General features: G+C 38.9%; 1 non-coding gene across 1 annotated transcript; it reads left to right on the top strand.

Annotated features, from left to right (window-relative positions):
- Nucleotides 1–2,742: 2,742 nt before the first annotated feature.
- Nucleotides 2,743–2,846, top strand: LOC130959366 (small nucleolar RNA R71). The gene has a single exon (XR_009078452.1). It is a non-coding gene; the product is annotated as a small nucleolar RNA R71 (small nucleolar RNA).
- Nucleotides 2,847–20,378: the final 17,532 nt, after the last annotated feature.

Genomic DNA, 20,378 nt, shown 5'->3' with positions numbered 1-20,378 from the left:
TTCGCTCCTTTTGAGCTTGAAGGGGACCTCGGGGATCACCTTTTTCTTGGCCATAACTTCATAGAAGTGGTCTTGATGGAATTTTGAGATGAATCTCTCCATCTTCCATGACTCGGAGGTGGAAGCAATTGTCTTCCCCTTCCTCTTTTTAGAGGTTTCTCCGGCCTTAGGTGTCATTAATGGTAATTGAAAACAAAAAGCAACGCTTTTTCCAACACCAAACTTAAAATGTTTGCTCGTCCTCAAGCAAAAGAAGAAAGAAAAGAGTAGAAGAAGAAGAAAAAGAAGTGAGAGATGGAGGCTTGAGAGGGTTCGGTCAAGGGGGGTGTTAAGTGTATGTGATGTGTGAAAATGAAGAAGGAAGGAGGGGTATTTATAGTGTAAGAGAGGTAGTTGGTTCGTGTGAGAAGGGTTGGGTTTGGGAGAGAAATGGTTTGAATTTGAGTATGTGGGGGTAGGTGGGTTGTATGATGGGTTTATGGGAATTAGGGAATGGATGTGAGTGGTGAAGAGAATATGGGAAAGAGGGTAAGATTTGATAGGTGAATAGTGGTTTGGGAAGAGTGTTATGGAAAGGTGTGAAGGGGAGAGAGAGTGAGTTGAGGTAGGTGGGGATCCTGTGGGGTCCACAGATCCTGAAGTGTCAAGGATTTTGCATCCCTGCACCTTGCTGGCGTTAAATGTCCCTCTGTGTGCCTTTCTGGCGTTTAAACGCCAGGTTGTTGCCCTTTTCTGGCGTTTAAATGCCAGTCTGCTGCCCTTTTCTGACGTTTAAACGCCCATTTTTATACCTTTACTGGCGTTTAAACGCCAATTTGCCTGCCCTTTTCTGGCGTTTAAATGCCCAGAATGGTGCCAGGCTGGGCGTTAAATGCCCATTTTGGTATCCTTATTGGCGTTTAAACGCCAGTAAGCTCGTCCTCCAGGGTGTGCCATTTTTTATGCTGTTTTTTATTTTTCTTTAATTTTTACATTTGTTTTTATGACTCCACATGATCATGATCCTAAAGAAAACATAAAATAACATAGATAAATAAAATAAAATTGGGTTGCCTCCCAATAAGCACTTCTTTAATGTCAATAGCTTGACAATGAGCTATTTTCAGAGCTTCACAGATGCTCAGAGCACGATTGTGGCCTCCCAACATCAAACTTAGAGTTTGAGTGTGGGGCTCTGTCTGACTCTGTATTGAGAGAAGCTTTTCATGCTTCTTCTCCATGTTTACAGAAGAAGATCCTTGAGCCTCAAACACAAGGTAGTCCTCATTCAGTTGAAGGACTAACTCTCCTCTGTCCACATCAGTCACAGCCCTTGCTGTGGCTAAGAAGGTTCTTCCAAGGATGATGGATTCATCATCATCCTTCCTAGTGTCTAGGATTATGAAATCAGCAGGGATGTAAAGGCCTTCAACCTTTACTAAGACATCCTCTACAAGTCCATAAGCCTATTTCTTTGATTTGTCTGCCATCTCAAGTGAGATTCTTGCAGCTTGTACCTCAAAGATCCTTAGTTTCTCCATTACAGAGAGTGGCATGAGGTTGATACTTGATCCTAGGTCGCACAGAGCCTTTTTAAAGTTCATGGTGCCTATGGTGCAAGGTATCAAGAACCTTCCGGGATCCTCTTTCTTTTGAGGTAACTTCAGCTGAACCAATGCACTTAGTTCATTGATGAGCAATGGATGTTCATCCTCCCTAGTCTCATTACCAAATAAATTAGCATTCACCTTCATGATTGCTCCTAGATATTGAGAAACTTTCTCTTTAGTAACATTTTCGTCCTCTTCAGAGGAAGGATATTCGTCAGAACTCATGAATGGTAATAGTAAGTTCAGTGGAATCTCTATGGTCTCTAAATGAGCCTCAGATTCCTGTGGTTTCTCAATAGGGGACTCCTTGTAGTCCAGTGGACGTCCCATGAAGTCTTCCTTACTGTGAATCACGTCTTCCTCCTCTTCTATAGGTTCGGCCATTTTGGTTGTATTAATGGCCTTGCACTCTCTTTTTAGATTCTCTTCTGTATTGCTTAGGAGAGTACTAGGAGGAGTTTTAGTGATTTCTTTACTCAGCTGACCCACTTGTGCCTCCAAATTTCGTATGGAGGACCGTGCCTCAGTCATGAAACTGAGAGTGGTCTTAGATAGATCAGAGACTATATTTGCTAATCCATAGAGGCTCTGCTCAGAATTCTCTATCTGTTGCTAAGAAGATGATGGAAAAGGCTTGCTATTGCCAAACCTATTTCTCCCACCATTATTGCTATTGAAGCCTTGTTGAGGCTTCTGTTGATCCTTCCATGAGAAATTTGGGTGATTCCTCCGTGAAGGATTATAGGTGTTTCCATAGAATTCTCCCATGTAATTCACCTCTTCCATTGCAGAATTCTCAGGGTCATAAGCTTCTCCTTCAGAGGAGGCTTCTTTAGCACTGCCAGATGTAGCTTACAATCCAGTCAGATTCTGAGAAATCATATTGACTTGCTGAGTCAGTATTTTGTTCTGAGCCAATATGGCATTCAGAGTATCAATCTCAAGAACTCCTTTCTTCTGAGTCACCCCATTATTCACAGGATTTCTCTCAGAAGTGTACATGAACTGGTTATTTGCAACGATTTCAATGAGTTTCTGGGCTTCTGCAGGCATTTTCAGATGAAGAAATCCACCAGTAGAGTGGTCCAATGACATCTTGGATAACTCAGACAGACCATCATAGAATATACATATGATGCTCCATTCTGGAAACATGTCAGAAGGACACCTTTTGGTTAATTGCTTGTATCTTTCCCAAGCTTCATAGAGGGATTCACCTTCCTTCTGTCTGAAGGTTTGGACATCCACTCTGAGCTTACTCATCTTTTGAGATGGAAAGAATTTGGTCAAGAAAGCATTGACCAGCTTGTTCCAAGAGTTCAGGCTTTCTCTAGGTTGTGAGTCCAACCATGTCCTAGGTTTGTCTCTCACAGCAAAGGAGAAAAGTATAAGTCTGTAGATCTCGGGATCAACCCCATTGGTCTTAACAGTATCACAGACATGCAAGAATTCAGATAAGAACTGATGAGGATCTTTTGATGGAAGTCCATGAAACTTACAATTCTGCTGCATTAGAGAAACTAATTGAGGCTTAAGCTCAAAGTTGTTTTTTCAAATGGCAGGAATTGAGATGCTTCTTTCATAGAAGTTGGAAGTTGGTGCAGCATAGTCACCAAGCATCTTCCTTGCATTGTTGTTATTATGTTCGGCTGCCATGTCTTCTTCTTTTTTGAAAATTTCGGTCAGGTCCTCTCCAGAGATTTGTGCTTTAGCTTCTCTTAGCTTCCTCTTCAGAGTCCTTTCAGGTTTAGGATCGGCTTCAACAAGAATATCTTTATTCTTGTTCCTGCTCATGTGAAAAAGAAGAGAACAGAAAAGAAGAAAAATCCTCTTTGTCACAGTATAGAGATTCCTTTATGTGAATAGAAGAATAGAAGAATAGGAGTGGAGAGGGAAGAAGAAGAATTCGAATACAAAGAGAAGAGAGGGTTCGAATTATGAGTAGAAGAGAAGTGTTAGTAGATAAATAAAATAAATAGAAAGAGATGAGAGAGAGTTTTCGAAAATTAAAAAGATTTTTGAGAAAGAGGTTAGTGATTTTCGAAAATTAGAGAGAGAAAAGTAGTTAGGTGGTTTTGAAAAATAAGAAATAGTAAACTTTTAAAATCAAAACAAAACAAACAATTAATTAATTGAAAAAGGTTTGAAAATCAAATTTTTGAAAAGATAAGAAGTTAGAAAAAGATTTTGAAATTAAGTTTTGAAAAAGATATGATTTGAAAAAGATTTAAAAAAAAGATTTGATTTTTAAAATTAAAATTGATAACTTGACTAATAAGAAACTAAAAGATATGATTCTAGAATTTAAAGATTGAACCTTTCTTAACAAGAAAGCAACAAACTTGAAAATTTTTTTGAATCAAATCCTTAATTGTTAGCAAGAATTTCGAAAATATGAAATAAAAATAGTAAGAAGATTTTGAAAATCAATTTTTTAAAATTTTCGAAAATAATAAGAAGAAAAATAAAAAAGATTTGATTTTTGAAAAAAGATTTGAAAAGATAAATTTTTTTAAAATTGAAATTTTGACTTGACAAATAAGAAACAACTAAATTTTAAAAACTTTTGACTAAGTCAACCCAAAATTTTGAAATTTATGAGTAAGATAAGGAAAAGATATTTTTTTGATTTTTGAGTTTTAATGAAGAAAGAGAAAAACAACAAAATGACTCAATACATAAAAATTTAAGATCAAAACAAAGAAAACATGCAAGAAAACTTTGAATGTCAAGATGAATGCCAAGAACACTTTGAAGATCATGATGAACATCAAGAACTTATTTTTTTGAAAAATTTTTAAGAAAAGAAACACATGCAAGACACCAAACTTAGAAATTTTTAAATTTTTGACTCTAAAAATTCAAAAATGCATATGAAAAATAAGAAAAGACACAAAACAAGAAAATCACAAGATCAAACAAAGACAATCATCAAGAACAACTTGAAGATCAAGAAGAACATATGCATGAGTTTTCGAAAAATGCTTGAAAAATAAAAACATACAATTGACACCAAACTTAAAATTTGACTCTAGACTCAAACAAGAAACACAATTTTTTTTTTGTTTTTATGATTTTATTAATTTTTTTTGAAAAATTTTCAAAAATTAGAAAAAAAATTTTTGAATGGTTTTTGAAAATTTTTTGAAAATAGAACAAGAAGAAAATTACCTAATCTAAGCAACAAGATGAACCGTCAGTTGTCCAAACCGATTTCCCCTCTTTTGCAATCAGTTTCGCTACAGCACCTGCTGCTCTAGCTAATTGTCCACCTCGAACAATCCCCGGCAACGGCGCTAAAAACTTGGTACACGAAATCGTGAGTTCACACTTCTCTCACAACTCCACGCAGCTAACCAGCAAGTGCACTGGGTCGTCCAAGTAATACCTTACGTGAGTAAGGGTCGATCCCACGGAGATTGTCGGCTTGAAGCAAGCTATGGTCATCTTGTAAATCTCAGTCAGGAGGATTCAAATGGTTATGAGGTTTTGGTAATTAAAAGAGAAATCTATTCTATTATATAAAAATCGGATGTCTGTACTTAATGATGGAGCTGACGTGGCATGCTCTGGAGAGTGTTTTCCGATTTAATTATTTTAACTCATTCAATACAATTTATTTCCATAACTTAATTATATAAGCTAATTGATTTGATTAGATATTTAAATATTAATATAATTTATTATAATATATATTACTTAATTAATTTTACTACATTAATTATAATTTGTTATATTAGTTAATTAATTTATTCATTTATAAAGTCTGAAATAAAATAAATAATTTATTGTTTATTCTAATTGAATTCATTAAATTTAATTATACATTATATACTAATTAATAATAATTTGTAAATCACTTTATATTATATATGTATTAACAAAATATTATATATGTCTTAATGTGTTAATTAAATATTATATACGCACAGAAAAATAAATACAAAGATTATTTATATAATATTAATAATATTATATTAGCACGGTGATTTTTTGTTTTGATATCATATAGTATTAATAATGATAATATTATTATATAGTATTATATAAACTTTTTAATATTAGTATAGAAAATTGAAAAATTATTCCTTATGGCAATCATTCTTAGTAGAATAGTATGTCTTTTATATAGTATTGATAATTGTTGCTTAATTTAAAGTAATTGTATGTTAGTATCTTAAATTTATTTTCAATGATGACTTAAATAGATAAATCTAATTGAATTGAATGATTATATAAAATATTTTATATTATTAATATACTAAAATTAAATTCATTTTTTGGTACAGAATTTTATAGGTAAATTTTATATAAGATTAAGTAATTTTTTATTTTTTATTTGTTTTATCTATGTTACTTTATTTAATTTTAAGTAGCGTCATATTTACAATTACCGCCGGTATAATATTTTATAAAATATGAAAATCAAATTTTTTTATAATTTAAATATCAATGTTTGAATAGAAGAACTTAATAGACTCACAATGAGAGAGAGAGAGAGAGGAAAATTTACCTAGATAAAAGAAACTCGGCATGAGAATGGTGGCGACGGGCTCAACAACGACGGTAACGGGATGAGCAGCGATGATGACATAAGCTGTGAACAGTGACAGACCCAGAAAAATTTAGTAATGGGGACAAAAATATAATAAAATTTAGGTATAGATATTTTTTTTTTGCTTTCCACGATATTCAACAAGTTTAGGACTAATCCGTCATGAATTTGAATTCCATTTAAGAATTTATAATTGGCCGGCAACGAGTTGCTATACATACGAGATAGAATTCGAACCCTCAATACTTATTTAAGCGGACGACTAAGTTGATCAGTTGATCAATCTAAATTGGTTTAGATATATTCAAAATTTAAAATTAGAACTATCTAATACATATTGATAAGAACTAGAAATATACACACAATCATTATTATAATATTTAAAATAATAAAAATATAATTTCATACACATAGTATAATATTTAAAATAACAAAAAATATTTATAAGGACTTTTTTATTTTTAACATGATTAAATATTTTTTGAGTGTGTTTATTTATTTTTCGTACTAAATCAAATTTAACAATATAATTATTATTATGTGTTAAGTTTAACAAAATATTTTTTAACATAAAATACAAAAGAACTATTTAGATTTTATTTTGAGACAAATATAATATAATAAGTGGTCTATATGTATATAAGTATTAATTTTTTTCAAAAAAAAATTGTGGGGGCAAATGCCCCCTCTATATTAAACGTGGGTTCGTCTCTGGCTGTGAAGGAAGATGGGAGTTGTGAATAGGTAAGCGACGATGGACTCAGCAACAACATGACAGGAGCTATGCGATTTTTTTTGTGAAGAAGTCGAGAAAAAGAAAATTTTAGGTGAGGATTATTGAGTTTATCTTACATGGCTATAGAGTATAAACTGAAGCTATGAATCATGTGTGATGTGAGGCAAATTCTAATTACTAAAAAGTGTTTATATGTATATATTCGGGGCGGGTACACCCTAAACCCGACGATGCCTGTCTTAAGCAAAATCTGTCCTGACTCGAGTCAAGTTATTACCCTTTTCATCTGGGTATAGACGGGTCGGGTACCTGCGTATTCGAAAACTCCTGCCAAATCTAACCACGTATTGATACTCCTTTTATTAAGGGTTTATCGCTAGCCAATGGATTGCTATATACACAAGGCGAGATTCTAACTCCTAATAGTTGTTTAAGCGGACGAGTGAGATGATCACTTAACAAACTCAAATTGATTAAGATAAATACTAATTATTTTTAATATTTTAATATTAAAAATTTTAAGAGTTTGATTTTAATTATAACTTTATAAAATATTTATAATAATAATTATTATATATATTATTTAATTTTTTAATAAAAGTTTTAATATAATTTTATGTATTATCCCGTACAAGGTACGGGAACATACACTAGTAAAACACAAAATAGGATAGAGATACTTATGCAATTCATTGGTAGGAATTTCAGATAAGCGTATAGAGATGCTTTGTTCCCTCTGAGCCTCTACTTTCCTATTGTCCTTATCAATTATGCGTACTCACTTCCATGGTAAGCTGTATGTTGGTGGATCACCGTTGTCAATGGCTACCATCTGTTCTCTCAGTGAAAACATGTTCGCTACGGTTTTTCGCATGGCTAATCAGCTGTCGGTTTTCGATCGTGTCAGAATAAGATCCATTGATCCTTTTGCACACTGTCACTGCGCCCAACAGTCACGAGTTTGAAGCTCATCACAGTCATCCCATCCCAGATCCTACTCGGAATACCACAGACAAGGTTTAGACTTTTCGGATCTCAAGAATGCTGCCAATTGATTCTAGCTTATACCATGAAGACTCTGATCTCACGGAATGGAAGGCTCTATTGTCAGGAGAGGCAACCATGCGTCGTGAACCAAGAGGCCAAGAGACACACACTCAAGTTCTCGCAGATAGAACGGAGGTGGTTGTCAGGCACACGTTCATAAGGAAGGATGATGATGAGTGTCACAGATCATCACATCCATCAGGTTGAAGTACGAGTGAATATCTTAGAACAAAAATAAGCATGAATTGAATAGAAAAATAATAGTATTTTGCATTAGTTCATGAGGAACAGCAGAGCTCCACACCTTAATCTATGAGGTGTAGAAACTCCACCGTTGAAAATACATAAGTGATGAAGGTCCAGGCATGGCCGAATGGCCAGCCCCCAAACGTGATCAAGAGATCAAAAGTGATCCAAAGATAGTCTCAAAAATGATCTAAAGATATGAATACAATAGTAAAAAGTGCTATTTATACTAAAGTAGTAAACTAGGTTTACAGAAAATGAGTAATTAAGTGTAGATAGTGCAGAAATCCACTTTCGGGGCCCACTTGGTGTGTGTTTGGACTGAGCATTAAAGCTTTCACGTGCATAGGCTCTTCTTAGAGTTTAAACGCCAGTTTTGGTGCCAGTTTGGGTGTTTAACTCCAACTTTGGTGCCAGTTCTGGCGTTTTACGCTAGAAAAAGGTCTCTAATGGGCGTTTGGACGCCAGTTTGGGCCATCAAATATCGAGCAAAGTATAGACTATTATACATTACTGGAAATCCCAAGATGTCTACTTTCTAACGAAATTGAGAGCGCGCCCATTGGAATTCTGTAGCTCTAGAAAATCCACTTCGAGTGCAGGGAGGTCAGAATCCAACAACATCTTCAGTCCTTTCTCAGCCTCTAAATAAGATTTTTGCTCAGGTCCCTCAATTTCAGCAAAAAAATACCTGAAATCACAGAAAAATACACAAACTCATAGTAAAGTCCAGAAATGTGATTTTTGCATAAAAACTAATAAAAATATACTAAAAAGTAACTAAAACATATTAAAAACTATGTAAAAATAATGCCAAAAAGCGTATAAATTATCCGCTCATCAATGGCCTAACTGACTTAGTGGGAAGAATGATGACTTGGGCTATTGAGCTATCCCAGTACGACTTGCAGTATGAGCCTAGGCATGCGATTAAGGCACAGGCAATGGCCAACTTCTTGGTAGAGATAACGGGAGACCCGACTGAGGAAACGAGCATACGGTGGAGGCTCCACGTAGACGGGGCCTCCAACCAAACGTCCGGAGGTGCTGGGATCATCCTAGAAAGCCCCGCCGGGGTCGTATATGAATAATCAATCAAGTTTGAGTTCCCGATGTCAAACAACCAAGCGGAGTACGAGGCCCTCTTGGGCGGCTTAATCCTAGCTGGGGAAGTCGGAGCCACGAGGCTGGAAGTGTGCAGTGACTCGCAGGTCGTTACCTCTCAAGTGAATGGGAGCTACCAATCTAGAGACTCACTGTTCCAAAAGTACCTGGAGAAGGTGAAAGAGTTGAGCAAACAATTTGAGGAGGTCACGATCTAGCATGTTCCGAAGGAAAGGAACACACGGGTAGACCTCCTATCCATGCTAGCAAGCACAAAACCAGGAGCCGGCAATCGGTCTCTCATTCAAGGTATGATAAAAGAACCAACAGTCACCCTCCACCTGACAAAGATAGATCCCTCTTGGATGGACCCGATTACCAACTTCTTGGAAAGCGACAAACTCCCCGACAACGAGAAGATGGCCAGAGCGTTGAGAAGGGAGGTGACCAAATATGTGATCATACAAGGTCAGTTGTTTAAAAGGGACTTAGCCAACCCTTGCTGAAGTGCCTACACCCCTGACCAAACAGATTATATGCTTAGAGAGGTCCATGAGGGGTGCTGTGGTCACCACATCGGGGGCAAAGCCCTAGCAAAAAAGCTCATGAGAGCTGGTTATTACTGGCCATCGATGATGAGAGACTCCCAAGATTTTGTAAGGAAATACGTCAAGTGCCAGGAAAACGCCAATTTTCACAAGGCCCTGGCAACCGAGCTCAATATATTGACGTTTTTCCGACCCTTCTTGCATTGGGGAGTCGACCTCCTAGGACCCTTCCCGGTAGGTCCAGGACAGGTCAAATACCTCATAGTTGCTGTCGACTACTATACCAAGTGGATAGAGGCTGAGCCACTGGCCAGCATATCGTCATCCAATTGTTGGAAGTTTATGTGGAAACAAGTGATAACTCGATTCGGCATCCCTGAGGTCGTCATCTCTGATAATGGGACACAGTTTACTGATAAAAAGTTCGTAGCATTCCTTGCTGGTTTGGGCATAAAGCAAAAATTCTCATCTGGGAAACACCCCAAACGAATGGCCAAGTCGAGGCTGCGAATAAGGTCATCTTGCTAGGTCTCAAAAAGCGGCTTGATAAGAAAAAGGGAGCATGGGCTGACGAACTCGCCTCCATCCTCTGGTCCTACTGCACAACCATGCAATCGTCCACAGGGGAAACCCCATTCCATTTGACATGCGGGGTGGATGCTATGATACCCGTGGAAGTCGGCGAGCCGAGTCCACAGTTGCTTCTGGGAGGAGTAGAGGAAGCTGTAGAGAAAGACCTAGTAGACGAGGCTTGAGAAATGGCCCATTTGTCGGAAGCAGCACTGAAGCAAAGAATGGCCCTGTGCTACAACGCCAAAGTACTCAGAAGAGAATTCGAACAAAATGACCTGGTCTTGCAACGCAACGACATCAGGATGCCGACTCATGAGGAAGGTAAGTTGGCGGCTAAATGGGAAGACCCCTACGGGGTCAAAGAGGCGATTGGTAAGGGCGCCTACAAGTTGGAAAGGCTCGATGGCAGGGAAGTCCCGAGAACATGGAATGCGGGTAACTTGAGAAGGTTTTACTCCTAGTCCAAACATGCCGAGCAGGCGACCTGGCAATTTACGTGTTAAATACTTATCATTGCCATAGATTTGCCCAACTGCCGATTAATATTCTCTTGTTCAAATTTATTTTTACCCGTTTATACATCCCACGACAACAAATTTCTTATAATATATGCTAAATGAGGCAACAACACAGTGTCCCGGGACTGATCACCCTGGGAACCAGTTAAGTCAACGCCATAACAAACGGCCGCAGCGACAATGAAGCCACGACTTGGCTTCGCCAAATTACCAACGCAACGGTAAATGAATGCAAGCGACAAGCCAATACCAACAAAACGGTAATAAAATAGAAGAAAATGCACCACCAAGTTAGCGGGGAAAAATAGTAACCATAAGCCGACCAGGCGGCTACTAAAGCAGTTCAAAGTTACAGGATCCAACATGCACAAAAACAAAGTTCATTAAATTACACAACGAGACCCACAAAAACAAAATTACAAGATTCACGAGTACAGAGATCACTTCTTCGGCATATCGACAATCATGCCATCCTTGATGGTTTTAAAGACCCCGATTGCCGACGTGTCAAAATCAGGGGCCACGATCTTCACCTGGGCTTTAAGAGCCTCTTCAGTCATCATTATGGTGCTTTTTCCCTGTTTCACGGTCTCTTTGTACTTCTTCTTAAACTCTTCAGCTTCGGCTTGAGCAGTCTTAGCTGACGAGACGGCCACATCGCGTTCTTTCTCCAAAGCAGCTGCTCGACACTGCGCAGCATTTAGCTGGCCCTCCAAAGCCAGCTCCCGCTCGGTTAGTTGGGAAACGGCTGCATCTGAAACCTTCAATTTTTCCTCAGTGGCCGTGGCCTTCTCCTCGGCAGCTTTGAGTTTCTTGTTGGCCCTGGACAACTGCTCCCGAAGTGATCCCACTTTAACCTTGAATTTATTATTGGCCTGAACAGAAGCCTCGAGTTTCCTCCGCACCGACTGCATTTCCGACAACTCAAACTCGGCCTTCCGAGCTATGGCGGCACCGTGGAGGAGAGTACGGTACATCCACCTCGCCTGCCCAGGAAGGTCAGAACCATGGAAATATTCCTCCGTGCCGGGAAGCAATTGGGAGTCTATAAAGTTCCCGGCATCGAAGTTCCTCTCCATCACAGTAAGGGCTCCTTCAGAACTGGAGGACAACTTCTGCCTCTTGGGGTTGTGGATAACCTTCACGTCATCCTCCTCAGCTTGTGGATTGGAGGTTGAGCCCCCAGTACCAACCACCTCCTCGTGAACAAGAGAGATGTGCGCCTCGTCAGCATTGCGATCCGGCATCTCGACATCATGGGGAGGAGGCACCACCTGGTTGTCGTTATTCTCGGGTGGGGCCTCCTGCTTTCCGTTAATCGTCTCCTCATCGCTGTCGCCAGCTAGAAAGGTGTTGTATAAATTCTCAAGGCCTATCACTTCGGCAGAAATTCCTACTACAACAAAGCAATAAGACAGGTTAGTCGTGAAATCGGCATAACAAATCAAAGCAACAATAATACAAGAAATACAAGTTAAAGCTACTCACAAACATAATTTCTAGCGACCTCCCGGTCACCCATAAGGAGATGGGGGTTCACATGGTTCTTCCCGAAAACAGCCAACAACACATCGGCAATCTTTTTGTCCACAGAGGACATTCCTTTGTATGTTACTTTTATAAAAGTATTGAACTCCGCCCCGAAACTCCAATACGTCGGGATGAGGCGTTGCCCCTCCAGCGATAGCCAGAAGGGATGGCGACCTTTGACTGGGTGCACTTTGAAGTACTTGTCCTTGAACCCATGGTAAGAGTCCTCAAACAAGCCGAAAATTCTCCAACCCTGGGCAGATCAGAAGGACATGAACCCCTTCCTCGCTCTCCCTTCTTTAGAAGGATTCGTAAGGTTGAAGAGATAAAGGAAAATGTCGACAGACACCGGCAGTTCTAAATATTCACACACCATCTCGAAACAGCGGATGGAAGCCCAACTGTTCGGATGCAGCTGAGACGGTGCCACAGAGACTCGGCTAAGAAGCGCCATTTGGAAAGAAGAGAAAGGGATGCGAACCCCCAATTGGGTGAACATTGCCTTGTAGAACCAAATCCATTTGGCAACTCGGGGGGAGTGGAGGTTGAGTTCGTATAGTTGTTCGTTGGGGGCGGGAACAAAAACATCGTAGTTGGCCTCCTCGTCAGTCCCGCCGCACAAGTACTCGGCTTGACGGAACTCTGTAAGGTCCTCTTCAACCATCTGGTTCAAGGAGTCCTTCACGTCACAGGTCACCCAAGCATACCGGTTGTAACCCGTGCTTGAGGAGGAAGCTCGTGAGATGATACGAGGCATACCTACAGTAGGGGCACCACTCGGTTAGTTTACGAGGTCAGGAGTTCGAAAAAGGGCCCAGAAACTACTTTTAGCCTATTTAAAAACTAGAACCAAGCATGGCCGAAGCAAATCCTAAGTAAAGCCTAAAACTAATGCCCTAGAATGGTAACCTCCCTAATGCACCTATCTAACACTAACGGCAGCCAGCATGCAAGTCAAATCAGGAGAGCAACATGCATACATGAGCATAGATAATGAAGATAAAATGAACATGAAACAGAAGGCGAGGGATGAATGCCTACCAGAATTGATCGTGATGACTCGAAAGGGAGGGAGAAGGAGTGAATGCACAAGGATGCAGGAATCGCAATAGGAAATTCGAGAGGAGAAGATGAAAGTAGGAAAGAGCTAGGCACTGAGGAGAAAATAGAATACAAAACTGGGGATGTGGGGAGTTAGAAAACCAACTCAAGAAGCACGAAAGGCAAGGGCAAAAGAGTCTTTACTTGCAGGGTTTGAAACAACCCATTATGAGCATCAAATGCCCAATGCGAAGAACAGTTATCCCCAACAATGAACAGACACGTGCGCAAGAGGCACGTCCTTTCCACGAGCGGCCGACCTAGCAACAACACACAAGAGAGGATATAACACACCACCAATGGCCCTCACGATCATTGCTGGCACGTTGGGGGCACTGTTACGACCTGGCCCAAACATCACGCGGGGCCGACCCGACCCATAGGCCACCTGACCCGTACGGTCGGGTGTGAGGCGCTCAACCACCGACCCGGACACGCGTTCTTGACAGCTCTCTACTACAGCTCTATGGGGAAGCTTCGAGGAAGGTGGGTCTGCTCTTGCGGGACCCACTTCTGACACGGTATATAAGGGGAGGGTCCTACCCTTCCCCCAAAGTACGTCACACATATCACTTTACCCCTATTTCTCGCCTGCGCCACGACTGACTAGAGCGTCGGAGTGTCTTTGCAGGTGACACCCCCTCCACGTGAAAAACTCGGGATGTCAGCTACTCCAAATTCAGCCCCGCAACCCAGAACCAGGCTGTACCCCTCCTTATCAATCTGAAGATCCCTCCAAACCGTTCGGTACCTGACATACAGAACATAATTTAGAGAAAATATTAATGTTGTGATTAAAAGTTAGAATCAATATTTAATTATATATTTTTAAAAAATAAATTTAAATTAATTTTATAACTATTACTATAATTTTTATGCTAATATCTAATTATATTTTTATATATAGAGAGAAAAATATTATTTTTAAATAGCAAGCATAACAATGAATTATTTCTATTTGTGTAACAAACTTAACACCTAATCCAGTATAAAAGTATACATGTTAAATTCTTTTAAGTTTTAGATAACGAATGTTAAAATTAATTATTAGTAAAAAATAAACTCTTTCGTATGAAAATAATAACTACAAAACTTGTTATTTATTTTTTTTATCACAGAGACTCTAATCTTCTTAGCCGACAAGGACTTTTGTCTCTTACGACTTTTTTGTAAAAGTAGTTTAATGCTATAATATTTTTGTGTCATAATCTATAATGTCAAGACCGGCATAATTTTAAAAGATTTATATTCCCGTAAAGTTACTACGGATAAAAATACTAGTTATTCATAAACTTCAAATCGAATATCGATCAAATTTGTAGGTTGTGCGGATCGTATCCGACAGTTTTAGCAAATTGGATATTGTTCTAAGCGTTACCTGAAACTGGGTTGTACTTGGGCCTAGACGTGAGATCCAGATTCCTTCTGAGACAGTATTTGACTTGTTTCGTAGCCAAGGTGCTGCTGTCCGAGTTTTTCGTGAGGAGGTGAGGGGTGATACCTGCAAAAGATTCTAATGCTAAAATTAGCAAGGATTTTTAGTAGGTTTTTTGTACATTGGGTCTGAAATATACTTGAGAGTATCAGTATTTTTATAGTAAAGTGAGTAACCACCTATAAAAGTAGTTCCACCTTTATTGGTAGATAATTATTCCCCTTTCCTAGAGAAGTTGATGATATCTTTCTCCTAGAAAAGTGAGAGATATCTTAGGAGTTAGTTATTTGTTTAGATAAGTAGGGATAGCCTACCTTCGTCATGCCTAACTCGGATAGGAGTAGATGAGGCCACCTTTTTGGGTGGGTTTCAGTTCTTTGGGCTAGAGTATGAACAGTGCCCCTACTTGAGTTCGAACGTCTATGAGATCGGGCTCAAGCATTAATGGATTTTGCCTTTCACGTCGGGTAAACCACCTTTCTGGGGTAAGTCGGACACTCGATGTGTTTTCGAAACGTCACGTCTTTTTGGAACGTCACACATGTTCTTTCTTCGATTACCTTGGTAACCATGCACGCTATTAATAAGGGGTGCAAAAGAACACTTTTGCCCCCAGTGTCTTATAAATACTCTATTTTTCTTCTTTTTTCCTTTTTCCATTTTCTAAAATGTTTGCACCGTTTCTTTTTTCCTTCAATCCCTTTAGTTTTTTTTTTGTGCATTTGTTCTAGTATTCAAGATTTTTTCATCTTGAGACTCAGAGGATTTGTTTGCACTTTTAGAGAGGATCACTCATGTTTTGCAGTTTGAAGTTCCCTTTGTTTCACGATCTTTTAAGGTGGGTTCTTTATTCCCCATTTTTTATTGTTTTGAATTTCATTGCTTTATTTTAGTGTTCTGGGTAGTATCCCTTTTCATCGATGCTTCTGTGTTTGTTTTGAATGGATGTTGATTTTGACATGTTGTTATGGTTTGGTTTTGAAATTGTATTTTTTTTCTTGGTCTTTGTTGTCACTCTGAACCAAGAAGGATTTTCCTTTTGTGTTTCAGAATATGTCTTTTAAGGTTCTGTCTGACCTGACCTGGGTAGATATAACTATTCTTACTCCTATCCCTGTTATTGATAGAGAGTATGCCGAGACCTTTCGTAGATACCATAGGTTGTGTGAGAATCGAGAGGATGAGCATAGGTATAAAATCTTAGTGGCTGACTATGAGGAAAAGATTTGTTTTCCCGACTTAATAGGTCAGAACGTCATTTCATATATGTGTATGATTGCTTCTTTACAAAATTAGGGGTTATTCTCCCCTTTTTTGAATTTGAGATGTTCTTAAATTCTACAATGTTGCCTCCATCCAATTGCATTCTAATTCTTGGCATTTCTTGAAAATATACCAATTTCTTTGTCAAAAACTAGATGTCTGGCCTTCTCTTAAGGTCTTCTTTTATCTTTTTATCCTTACCAAATCCTTTAGTTCCAAAAAAATAAGATTGGCTCTCTTTCCATGCTATTCAAGGTAGGAAAGTTTTCACTATCTTTGATGAGTCCTTTTATGACTTTAAAAATTATTTCTTTAACATCTGAGCTGTAGAGGGTGTTTGACCTTTGTTATTGAGTGATGAGGATAAGCCCTTTTTCCTTTTATATTAGGAAAAAATACCTGTAATAATTAAGTACAACTTAGATGATTTAGATGAGATTGAGGAGAGTGTGGTCGGGTTGTTTCAGGAGTATTGGAGCCAAGCTCCTTATCTGGATACTAAAAGATATTTAGGAAATCCAAGTCAGCTTCAGTCCAATCTAGGTAGCCTTTTTTTTATTGTATAGTCATTTCATCAAAATAACTTTGGTGACTGATGACTTTTGCACCGTGCAGAAAAATGGCTCCTAAATCGGCTACTATGAAAACACTTCGGGCTGCAAAGAAGAATGTTGTTGCCTGAAGCATACAACAAAAAGGAACTAGTGAAACTATCAACTTCTCCTCACCTTCTAAGATGGACTAAGGCACCTTAGGCTCTCTGAAGATTATTCCTGATCCAGCTCCTCAGCCAACCCCTCTTCCTTCTAGCTCGATCAAACCAACAGCCTGTTCTCCACCTTCTGTTACAGAACTGAATCCCAAAAAGTACAATATTTCGGGTTCACGGAATATATATGAGCAAGGTTTTGATGTCCTTGTTTGGAGTGAAAAGCACATATTTCCTCACAGTTTTATCAGCATGGATGATGTCGCCATTAAGAGCCACCTTCAGCTCCTTGCCCGAGGTGGAGTCCGAACAACTTGCATATGCACAGCCTTAGCTAGAGAGTTAGAGAAAAATCCCCTTGGTGCTACCCAAAGCTTGTTGGCTGCCTCCCAGCCTGAAGTGGCTTCTTTAATGGAGTCTAAGAAGGAGTGAGAGGAAGAGAGGAAATCTTTGCTCTCCAACCCTAGAAAAGTTCAGGCCAAAGTAAATCAGGTGGAGGCCGCTTTAGACATGTCAGAGGGATTGAAGAAGAAGGCTGAGGAGAGTTATATCAGAGTCTTCAGGGAGAAGCTCGATCTGGTGGATGAAGTTACTAAATCCCGGGACAAGCATGTGTTACTTGAGGAGACCATTTCCGAGGGCATGGACGAGATGGTTGCAAATCTTAAAGCTCAGTTCTGAATTGTTGCTCTTAAGGTAAGCCTCTCCCTTATCAGCTCGGGTAATATAGTGTTGGATGGGAAGATCATTCCCGCTCCCGATGATGAAAAAGATGCTCCTGTGCCCGATCTGAAGACTTCGGGGGGCTCAACTCAGGCAGAGCTCTCTATTTCCCAACCCTTAATTGGATGGTGAGTCTCTTCCTTCCACAACACTCCTGATCCCTGTAGTGCCGATTTCTGAACATACTCTGACTTTTTCCACTCATCCTAAGGATGCTGTTACTGGCAAACAACTTCATCCATTGTAATTTGTTACTTTTTAATTGACTAGGCCTATGGGCCTTCGTGAACAATTTATTATTTTTTTTTGTAATAGTTTAGTTTGAACCATATTTGGTTTTGCTAAAAAATCTTTTGATGGTGGTTTTTGGTATGAATGGTTGAATAGTCATTTAGTTGAAGGCAGATTTTCATTGTTTTGAAAACTTTCAATGCTATTTTTTGCTAAGTTAAAAAAGAATTCGGTGAAGTAGATCGATCCTTTCTAGACCTTTTATATGCAAGTGTTATTTTTTCCTTTTAAGTCCTGACTTTGAGTAATTGGACTTTACCAATTTACTTTTTCATTTTGTTTTCGGTCCGACTTGTTTTGAGGTTAGTTTATAAACTGCTTACATAACTTCTTACATTAATTTGTATCTCGTTGCTTCATCTTGCCGACCATATAGGTCGAATAATGATTTTTGCTATTTTTCAAGCTTAAATTAATGCGTTTGAAATGGAAAAACTAGTAGAAAAATACTTTATTATTAATAAAAAAAGTTGTACATAAATTTGTTTGCTACTAAGGATTTTCCTTATGATTCTTAGCCCTTGCTATGATGTCTCGTTAAAACCCCCTTCAAAAAAAATTTTTCAGAAAAAAATCATAAAATTAAGAAAAAAGAGTACATCAGAGAGCAAAGCACGCTTCTCTAGCTGTAGTACCTCTTTAGGTTACATGCATGGACCGACCTTGAGAGATCATTCCCTTTTAAGTCAGACACATTATAGTAGCCCTTCCCTAAAACTTCGACAACCTTATAAGGTCCCTTCCAGTTTACAGCCAGCTTTCCTTTGATCGACTTCTGAACTTTGATGTCATTTTGGATTAGGATGAGATCGTTATCTATAAAGCTTCTCCTAATGACTTTCTTATTGTACTTTAAGGCCATCCTGTGTTTCAAGGCCTCCTCTTTTATCCGAGCTTCTTCTCGGACTTCTGGGAGGAGGTCAAGTTTCCCAGTTGTTGAGTGGGGAGTTGTCGGATATGTCCACAAGACTTGAGGAAGTTCTTCTGCCCATGCTCCCTTTGCATCTTGTAGTCGGCATTTTAACCCTGCAAATACCACTTTATTTGTGGCTTCTACTTGTCTGTTGGCTTGGGGTGTTCTACCAATGTGAGTTGGTGCTTAATCATCAGGCTAGCCACCAAGTTCCTAAGGGTTGAGTCAGTGAACTGAGTTCTATTATCCATGGTGATGGAGTATGGAATTCCAAATCGGGTGACAATATTCTTATAGAGAAATTTTTTACTTCTTTGATCTATCATGGTTGCCAAAAGTTCTGCTTCAATTCAATTATTAAAATAATCAATACTCACTATGAGGAATTTTACTTGTCTGAGAGCTTGTGGAAATGGACCAAGGAGGTCAAGGCCCCATTTTGTGAATGGCCAAGGTGAGATGACATTGATAAGTTCCTTTGGAGGTGCTACATGGAAGTTGGCATATTTTTGACAAGTTAGACACTTTTTCACAAAGTTGGTCGTATCCTTTTGCAAAGTCAGCCAAAAGAAGCCGGCTTGGATCACTTTCTTGGCTAGTGATCGTGCTCCTAAGTGATTTTCATATATGCCATTATGAACTTCTTCCAAGACCTCCTTAGTTTTGGAGGTCGGGATACACTTTAATAGAGGTATGGATACTCCTTTTTATAAAGAACGTTGTAGACTAAGGTATAGTTTTGTGCTTTCCTTATGAGTCTCCTTGCTTCCTTTTCATCTTCCAGGGTGATATCGAATTTAAGATAGTCAATTATGGGAGTCATCCACCCTAGATTTTGGTTGCATATGATCATTGTGTCCAACTTGCCTTCTTCCTTCGATACTGATGGTGTTTGGAGAGTTTCCTGGATTAAACCTCTATTATTGCCCCTGGCATAGTACTGGCTAATTTAGAGAGGGCGTCGGTTTGGACGTTGGATATCCGAACTATATGTCAGACCTCTCTTTCTGAGAATTGGCTAATTGTTCTCGTGCTACTTCTAGTTACTTCTTCATATTGGAGTCCTTTGCCTGATAAGTCCCATTGAATTGGGATGTTATCACTTGAGAATCACTAAACACAATTAGTATTTCTGCCCCCGACTTCTTTATCCAGTTTTAAGCTAACAAGCAAGGTTTCATATTCTGCTTGATTGTTAGAAGCAGGAAATTTGAATCTTAGCGATAGTTTAATCCGAGTTCCTTCTTCATTTTCCAAGATAACTCCTACTCCACTTCTAATTTTGTTAGACAATTCGTCTACATACAAATTCCAAGTTGACGAATTTTCTCGAGCTTGAGTGTTTTATGCTATAAAGTCGGCCAAAACTAGGATTTGATTGCTGTCCGAGTTTCGTACCTTAAGTCAAATTCGGACAATTCCATAGACCATTATAGAATATGCTTCATAGGTTGATTAGTTTGGACCTTTATAGTGTGAGCTTGAAAGTAAGGTTGA

Source organism: Arachis stenosperma, chromosome 10 (assembly GCF_014773155.1).
Source record: "Arachis stenosperma cultivar V10309 chromosome 10, arast.V10309.gnm1.PFL2, whole genome shotgun sequence".
Taxonomy (NCBI): domain Eukaryota; kingdom Viridiplantae; phylum Streptophyta; class Magnoliopsida; order Fabales; family Fabaceae; genus Arachis; species Arachis stenosperma.
The sequence above is the reverse complement of the archived record's forward strand: the minus strand, read 5'-3'. Positions and strand labels throughout refer to the sequence as shown.